The sequence below is a fragment of the Pavona decussata genome, unplaced genomic scaffold (assembly GCF_977016875.1).
Source record: "Pavona decussata unplaced genomic scaffold, jaPavDecu1.1 SCAFFOLD_73, whole genome shotgun sequence".
NCBI classification, from domain to species: Eukaryota; Metazoa; Cnidaria; class Anthozoa; order Scleractinia; family Agariciidae; genus Pavona; species Pavona decussata.
The window spans coordinates 892,403-902,139 of NW_028145492.1; the positions used below are offsets into that span (position 1 = coordinate 892,403).

The following is a 9,737-nucleotide window of genomic DNA, read 5'->3' on the forward strand; positions in this document are numbered from 1 at the left end:
GATTTTGATTGGATGAATTTCAGTAATTTGCATAATTTTTTTTTGCAAACCTTAATTTTTTTCTTCGAAGGAACCACAAGTAGCTCAGCTTCGATTAACATGAAATTAAGAGCTTTGATGTTTTTAATGGTTACGCATTATGTGCATACATTGATTTTTTTTTTATCTAGACCGGGCTTTGTTCTGTCTTCTAGGAACCGGATTAGGGGGGGGGGGGGGGGGGGCATTCCACCCTGATGTTTCCTTTGAGGTCAGGTGAATTAAGTCCTGTTAAAAGTATTATGTATGTCATTTCCACGCTTTGCAACTCTCAGATAGCTCAAATTCGTGTAGTCTTGCAATTTAAGGACCAAATATCAGCAGATACTGTAAGGAAACAACTAAAGGAACTGAGCCTGCCTAAAAGTGCACACCACCATTCAGCCCGTGTTTGTGAGGAAAAAATTGTACAAGAACTTAAAGTAAAGGAATCAAAGCCACTAATTATAAATCAACAGTGTGTAGATTATAGTTTTCAATGCGACCTGTTTGATGCAGGTTTTCTCGGGTACACACGCGGGCATTTACATAATAGTGGAGAAGGACACAAATATCAGTCCTCCTCTATTGCCAAACCCTACAAGAGCGTGCACGGGACGGTCCCTCATGAGCATCTGAGCCGTTTCGAGGTACTTAAGAAATGTAGAAACAAATTTGACTGTTTAGAACGAAATGCTTTTTATAAGACACTTAAAGCCAAATCTTAACGTGCAATCAGACTCTATTTGTGCGAAAGTATTTGTGTAATTTTTGCATCCTGTAATGTTAATTTTCGCACCAAGATCGCTTTAAATGATGTAATTTGCATGATCTGTTACGTAGTTACGCGGGATGCCCTGAGGGGGCATACCGTGTCTAAAAACGGGACGATTTCTTTCTTTTTTACGCGGGATGCCCTGAAGGGGCATACCTTGTCTAAAAACGGGTCGATTTCTTTTTTTTTTCTTCTTCGTAGCTACAAATCTGTACATTAATTTATTCATAAAACCCTCCCCTCTCCTACTCGGGATGTATTGTTCTGATTGTCTTTAACAGAAGCAGGCCAATCAAAATCCATTCTTATCGCTTATATTGCGAGGGAGGGGACCCACTCACCCCTACCTGTGTGACGTCAATGCATCATTTGATATACATTAATTAAAGACGGATTAAATTGTCGCGCCATATTGTTTTAACATGTTGTGGACTCAAGTGTGCCGTTTTCAAACGGAAATTTCACCATGTTGAAGCGGTAAATCGAAAGAATAACTTCTAAGAAGCACCCGACATTTAAAACGGTGGAAATTGGTGAGTTCCTAGCGAAGGAATCGTGCTTTGTTTGACAGTCTTAGACCACGACGCGAGACTGAAAAGAGGTCGTTGAGAAGCTTACGTTATCGTAATGGAATTTGCTAAAATTTCCGGTGATAGTCTGAGTCGAGTAACACAAGGGAAACAACGTAACGCGATCGTCGTGACTCAAACAATTCCATTAGCAAGGATAGTTTTATCAATCGGCGAAGAATACAGTTGGAATAAATGAGTCAGCCCCAGCATCACGCGTAATGCCAGTATAGCAGGCATCTTGTTTTTTTTTTTCTTCCTCGTAGCCACAAATCGGTACATTAATTTATTCATTAAACCCTCCCCTCTCCTACTCGGAATGTATTGTTCTGATTGTCTTCAACAGAAGCAGGCCAATCAAAATCCATCCTTGTCGCTTATATCGCGAGGGAGGGGATCCACTCACCCCTACCTGTGTGACGTCAACGCATCATTTGATCTAATTATTAAAAACAGATTAAATTTGGCGCCATTTTTTTTTTTTTTTTTAATTTATTTATTTTTTTATTGTTTGCAAAATCACATTACTTACATTAATTACAGTACGGGCTAAATATATCACTAGACAATACAGTATTCTACCTACAATACATGCTTACTGGATACTTACGCTACTGAACAAAACAGGACTCTACTTACAATTCAATACAGATAGCCTTAAACATAACCGTAACTAGATTACTTACAAACTGCGGGTTACCCACAGAGCTGAAGAAAACTCGCGGGAGCTAATTAAGGCCATTTAACTAGGCTCAAGTGACAAACATTCTATATAATGCTATGATTTGAAGCGTTCAAAGGACTCTTGTTGGGAGAACTCGCTTTTTTATGCCTGTGTCACTACTACTTAAAACTTCAACTATCATTTATTTGCCAGGATAAAAAAAATAACTTAATCACATTTCTTTCACATAATAAATCTTGCTTTTGCGTTATTTTTAAGCTAATACTAGGTCGTAGTTCAGTTTAACCAACAATTAATACGCTACATTTAATTTAAAATGTGTTTACTGTTTTTTCGCAGGCAGAAACTGCGAAAATCGCTCTTAAATTCTGTGGACTTCTTTTTCTCAGACAGGTTCTTAGATCAGACATGGAACAGCTTTTTGACCTGACTCAGAGTCCCACCGATGCAACTGGAGAAAATGGTACTGATTCTATAACTATATGCAATAATATTAATAATATTAAAATGTTGCGCAATGTATCAAGAGTTGTTTTTGTGAAGACTATGAACTTTGTTTTGAATTCCCTTGTCTATAGCTATTTATTTATTTCTTTTTTTATTTTATTTATTTATTCATATTTTGTCAGGAACAAACAGCACTCACTCTGTGAATATTCAAAACGTCACGACCGCACCAACTCAATCTGGCGGCGTTTCAACAAATTTCATCATTGGCATGACGGCAGCATATGGGGTGATCTTTCTTGTTGCCCTCTTTGGCAATTCCTTCGGTTTGGCTGTGGTTTTAAAGAAATCTTCTAATAAAAGCGCAACAAACCTATTCATCGCCAACATGGCCGTTGCAGATCTCCTTTTAACTTTCATAATGATGCCTTTATGCATTGTCTTCTTTTACCGTGGTAGGCTATGGTTTGGAGGAACGTTGGGTACCGTCGCATGTAAAGTCTTGTTCTATGCCATCCCGATTTCCATTTCAGCGAGTGTCTTTACGATAGTGTTTATATCCGTTGATAGGTTGTACGCTATCTTCTATCCTTTTAAAGAGAAAATCTTCCAAAATCCGAAATTTCTGTCGGCAATCATTTGGACCTTATCTATTGTGTTGATGATCCCATATGTTATCTTGCTTCAAGTGGAATATGATAATATCGCCGACGCATATTATTGTGTGCTGGTACCGGTGTGGCCGTGGGAAGATGAAAACGACCTTATCTTCGAGGAAGCATCCCGCGCCTATAAAACCTTCCATATCGTTGTTTTCATCACGCTGTATGCCTTCCCCCTCTTTATAACAGTTATCAATTACTCTTTAATTTGTCGGAAATTATGGCTGCGTAAAATACCGGGAAACGTGACCGATAGCAACCGGGCCAACGCTCAAAAATCTAAGCGCAAGGTGGTGCGTTTGTTGATGACCGTATGCGTGGTGTTTGCGGTGTGCTGGTTTCCAATATACGTCAATCACTACTTTTGGTACGTGAGGCCTGATCAAATAGACTTATAACCAGAAGAAGTTAAGATGGTTTTTGAGTGGATAGCCCATGCCAACAGTGCCATTAACCCCTGCCTTTATCTCTTACTTAACAACGACTTTCGCAAAAAGTTTTTCGCTACTCTGGTGTGTCACCATGATCAGGTTGTGTTCAGGTCATCTCAACCGCGACCAGTCCCGCTTGTACTCCGATGGAGGCCTCTACAGTTAGAACAGCACAATCGTCAACACGTGGAAGCTCCTGTTATTGAGGGTCCTGTTACTGAGTAGCCCCGTTGTAAGTATTTATCCCAAAAAAAGAAGATCAGGTGTAATAATAATCATGTGATAAGTTTTTCCAGCAGACAAGGGTCAAAGGTTTTGCCCACCTGCAAATAAGCAAACAGACATTAAACAACCTATCAAAACGTACTTAATTCGCTTGCGTCAGGAGCATCCAGCCTCGTTTTCTTAGGCCTCAAGGCGCCTCTCAAAGTAACCAAGCTTGTCTATGAGTGCTGGGGAAAAGCGCGTCTTCCCGATCAACTCAACGGATGGCGTCACATTTAACAGCGAAGCAAGGACGACTGGAGGGAGGCGAAGCGCAGGAGGATTGGCTTAGCGAAATAAAATAGAGACCGTGATATCCATGAAAGTTGTTGCTGAGTATTTGCGATTCTCGATTATTTTGTAAATGTTTTTGTTTCTGTTGTAGTTGTTGTTGTTGTTGTTGTTGTTGTTGTTTTTTTCTCCTTCCATTATAATAATTTTAAGGGATGTGGTTTGAATTGAACTGCATGATACGATATATAACAAAGTCTTACCGGGGCTTTAGCATACCGTGCGACCTATGCAATGGTGTTTGTCAGATTTGGGTTATGGAATTTTTCGCTTTACTGAAAACATTTCAAAATGAAATACAGGAATTTTTCCAGATTTGACCCTGAACGAGCCACTGTGAATACTTGTTCGGTGAATGGGTTTTAAGAAAAGTGGAGCAAGATATAAGGAATTCAATATCTGTGTGTGGCTTTGCTTTTCTTTGACTCGCACGATGCAAAAAGCACAAGCACAGGTCGAGACAAGAAAAACAAACATGTTTGTTTTTCTTATGCTTATGTCGCGGGTGTTCTCACTTGCTTATGCTTATGTTATGCTTATGCTTATGCGCTGGTGAGAACCAGCCTTAAGAAAAACGAACATGTTTGTTTTTTTTGTGTCGGCTTGTACTTATGCTTATGCTTATGTCGCAGTTTTCACAAGTGAGAACGGGGCCGACATAAGCATTAGCATAAGCTCAAGCCCTTCAACTAATCACAGGTCACTTTGACCCAGACTTCTGCGGAAACTATCACAAGCAAAATTGCGGCGCTATGACGTCTGTAGACGAGTTACTCGTAGTCGGGTTATATCCAGTTCTGTAGAACAAGGCTGATAAGTTTTTCAAGGATGTAAACTATAAAACGCTGGCGCCAGAAGATGGGGCTAAAAAAACTGGTTTTCCCTCATGACTAAGTTATTAAATTCGCCTTGGCCTTGTCGCTGACGGTAAACATCCCTCACCTAAAACCTTTTAGGCCTGATAGTTTTCCTGGAATTTTGACGCCTTCTTAAGCGAAGAACGTAGATCACAAGTAACGCAAAGAGAAATATCTCATTATTGTCAGCCATCTTGTTTTTAAACATCGAGGATTGCGTCAAAAAATGTATTCTGCGCGTGCGTATGTCCTTATGCTTATGTCGCGGATGTTCTCACTTGCTATTGCTTATGCGATTGTGAGAACCGGTCTTAATATGTAACAAGTAACTTGTTGCTGGAACATCCAAGCAACAAATACTAGAGCAAGTTGTCTAGTAGCTACAAACAGCATAAAAACTGATCTAATAATTTAATCAAAAGGGATTTTTACTGAAAAAGAAAGCATCTGCGATGTATATGTGGGAGATGTCCTCTCTTTCCTAACACCCCGTATTTGATATTATGAGTGCGGCACATACACATACTGATGATTTCAATCAGTTGTTAGATCGAACATGTATTTTAGTACCACCATTAGTATAACGGATTAGTACCATCAAGGATTATGCTTTCAACCAATCGCTTCTCAGTTAACAGAATTTACATTTCAGAACGTTAGTGCCAATTTTAGTAAATTTATTCATAAAACTGTCAAATTACCTTAGAGTCTTGTCGAACAGGCTTGTAGTTTTCATTTGACAACATTAATCATGATATTCTTGGCTCACCAAGTTGACCTTCAAGGCAAAAGGTTGAATGAAAAACACTAATGAACGATTTAATGGGAAAACAAGCAATGAAAGCAACCTGTTTGTTAATAAATTGTTAGAATAAATCGACATTTGTTTAAAGGACGATTATTATCCACCAGGCCATTTTCGCCTGATATGGACACTCTGTGTCTCTCCGCAGATGATCACTGTCAAGTCACGTGATCAATTTGAACCAATCATACCCGGAGAAAACTTACTCGTGAACCACATGAGATATTAGTATTCATGCTGTAATTACTAGTAAACATGTGAAGCTTTAAAAAGAGCGGATGCATAAAAAGCTTCAGCTGCAGATATATGATTAAGTGTGTCTACGAACTTAGAAGACCAAACATATCTATCCATGTAGTTTGCTGTTTATTTCCTCAAGAAATGTAAATAATAAAAACTTAAACCTAAGCCGTTACTGACAGTTTTACTGTATTCTGGTTCTAAAGTGGAAGCGACTTTGGCGAGTTATTCGTATTTTCACTGAATCTGCTTTGCAAGCCAGTCCATGAGGAGCCTAATAAAGACAACCGACGCCAAAAACAAAGAAAAAGAAAACATTAATTGAGCAAAATTATAATAAACGCCTCTGCGTCATGAAAAATCTTAATGCATTTCTTAGACGTCCTCGGCAGATAAAACAACGTGAAATGGTCAAATCAAAAGTTCTTAGGAGAACAGGAACTAGAAACGCGGATTCTACTAATTATCTTCCCACATGATTCAGCTACATGCTACAAGAAGAACGGTTTGGAATCATTACACAATAGACCAGATAATGTGTGTATGTATTTCTGGGTAACGAGTTTCCGTTGGCGTTGCCGTCGTAGTTGCGTAAGGTCCCTAATCATGAGCAGGAACGTAAAGAAGTTAAAGTCAAAATTAATCGTTGTTTTAGAGGTGATGTATGCGGTGGTAGTTTCTAGAGCTTCCTGATATCGCAGCTGTTGCCATTTTTAATAATCCTCCTACGCTATTACAACTCGCGATAGTTGAACAAGTTGGCGCAATAAGTCATTTTCATGATGGCGTCATTTGACTACAACTACCAGAATTCATTTTGTTTTCCTTTTCAAATTCGAATTTTGTAACCCAAGTGGAGAGCAAAGAACAATAACTCTAATTAGCATGAGAAAACAAAAAAACTGAAGGATTCTGGTAGTTGTAGTCAAATGACGCCATAGTGAAAATGTCCTATTTGCAATAAGCCGATGCTTCATGGAATTGTAGCAACACACTCTACCTTCCTAGGATTAAGGGATTAAGCATCATATTCAATACAAACAGCGAAAGTTCTCAGAAAGGAGTCCAAAAAACGTGCACAACCATTCTCAGACTGGTGGCCAACAGAAAATACAGGAAATTAATGTCCTGTCGTTACCTGTACCATAAATAGTACGCTAGATCTTTCTATAATTGCCACACTTATAGACTTCTGACATGGTCCGATAGATTTAAAATTCAGCTCTAGCTTATTACACGCTAGGTTATGGGCATTACGACCAATAAGAAACAATTTCCGTTTCTAATTGCACAGTAATCTATATCCCTTTATTAACTCATCTACATCTGCCAACTACACTTAAAAAGCTACATTCATTTATGAAGGACACAAAGTTTAGTTCGTTTTTATCCGCTGTCAAGTTACCGACACGACTGTTGGCCGAGCACTTGTCTTAAGCTAAAAGTCATCCTTTTTGGATCGTTTCAAAGTCATCATTTGCCGAAGGTGAGTCTGATTTACCGCTAGGTGAATGTACTGTTGTCAAAGTGCAAGAATTATCGCTAAAGAATTTTGTCGTCCATAAGAAATCGAAAATACGTACTCGGCAGATAAAAACAACGTGAAACGGTCAAATCAGAAGTTCTTAGAAGAACAGGAAATGGAAACGCGGTTTCTCCTCATTATGTTCCCATATAAATCAGCTACGTGCCACAAGAAGAACGGTGTGGAATTATCGCACAATAGACCAGACAATTTGGGCATGTGTGTAGTTCTAGGTAACGAGTTTCCGTTGCCGTTGCCGTCGTAGTTGCGTAAAGTCCCTAATGATGAGTCGCAACGTGAAGAAGTTGTAAAGTCGAAATTAATCGTTGTTTTAAAGGTGATGTATGCGGTAGCAGTTTCTAAAGCTTTCCGATATTGCAGCTGTTGCCAAATTTTAATAATCCTCCTATCATATCGTGAGTAGTGATACTTTTACAACTTACGATTGAACAAGTTGGCGCAGTTTGCAATAAGCCGATGCTTCACGGAATTGTAGCAACACACTATACCTTCTTATTGATCATGTTCAATACAAACGGCAAACTTTTTCAGAATGGAGTCTGGAAATAGTGCACAACAATTCTCGTGAAAAACAGAAAATACAGGAAGTTATTAAATGCCCCGTTGTTACTATTCTCGGTTTTCACGTGACGTCACCAAATTCTAGAATTCAAAACTGGGAGGCCTACAAAATTTTTACCTTCATTCAAGGAAAGATTACCTTAAAATATGTCTGTTCACAATTTCTTAGCTCGATGTCGTGCTTCCTTTTGAAAATAGAACAGTTTCAATTTCCGAGTTTCCATCGTGCGTGACATAAAGAGGACAGCCGTGACAGAGCTTTTCCGTATCTTAAAAATGACTCTTAGGGTGATTTTCAGCATTCTAAACAATTTAAGTTTGAGGAGAAATATTAATCTAAACATTCGAAAATTCACAATGGGAAACAAACCTCTTTTCTGGCAAAAGTGAACTCCAGATGTTTTTTCGTATTTCCGGCCGCCATGTTTGTGCCCCTCAGAGGGACACAAACATGGCGTCTCCATACTAAGCTCTATAAATTTATGTTGAACATTTTGTCAAATAACTCGAGTACAGAATGCCGCACAGACCTGACACTTGGACAGAAGCCTTATTTATTTATTTTTTTATTTATTCTCTATACCATGTCAATTTCTTGACTTCATTCATGGAATGGTTTCGATTTTTTTTTTCAATGGCGTGACAGTGAAAACCGAGAATACCAAAAATAGTACGCTTGATCTTTCTATAATTGCCACACTTATGGATTTCTGACATGGTCCGAAAGATTGAAAATTCAGCTCTGCCTTATTACACACTAGGTTATGGGCATTACGACCAATAAGAAACAATTTCCGTTTCTAATTGCACAATAATCTATATCCGTCTATTAACCCATCTACACCTGTCAACTACACTTTATAAGCTACACTCACTTAATATGAAGGATACAAAGTTTAGTTCATTGTTATCCACTGTCAAGTTACCGACACGACTGTTGGCCGAGCAGTTGCCTTAAGCTAAAAATCATCCTTTTTGGATCGTTGCAAAGTCATCATTTGCCAAAGGTGACTGTGATTTACCAGTAGATGAATGTACTGTTGTCTAAGTGCCTGAAACATCGCTAAAGAATTTTGTCGTCCATTAGAAATCAAAAATACTAATTTAAATGACAGGAACAATATAAGTTTCTTAAAGACAATACTGAGTTGTTACTTTTAACACAGAAAACATTTTTTCGGCATTTTTTAATGTTTAGTTTTAAACGTTGTGAGATTTTTTCCTCGGTAGGTTTCCGTTGTAAAAAAAAAAAAAAAAATGGCAAAACAGTCGTGTCAGGATTGAACAGCACGCTTCCTTAACCGGTATTTATATTATCACAACTCTGGCTATGAAGAAGTTTGGAGAATTTTCTGTAGCAAGTCTTCTTAAAAAAAACAGAGTACACGTTTCACGCCGATTTATCGACAAAGTTGCTTGATAGAGAAATTTGCTCTGTCGTTTGTAAAAGACTTAAACTAGTACTGCTGCCGCGATCCAGGAAAACTTGTAGATGTGAGCAAACATACGTAGCCTTTCAAAGTCATCAACGAAAACTTGTTCACCTTTTACCCACGAGCAAGTAAAAGCTGTGGAAAAACTTGCCA

At 38.5% G+C, this 9,737-nt stretch overlaps 1 pseudogene across 1 annotated transcript in view; it reads left to right on the forward strand.

Moving 5' to 3' along the window:
- Positions 1–4,579, forward strand: part of LOC146476756 (G-protein coupled receptor 83-like) — a 31,342-nt pseudogene extending 26,763 nt beyond the window's left edge. Inside the window, exons 2-3 of the transcript XR_014865539.1 lie at positions 2,437–2,510; positions 2,677–4,579. The product of XR_014865539.1 is annotated as a G-protein coupled receptor 83-like (transcript). The remainder of the gene's footprint in view (positions 1–2,436; positions 2,511–2,676) is intronic.
- Positions 4,580–9,737: the final 5,158 nt, after the last annotated feature.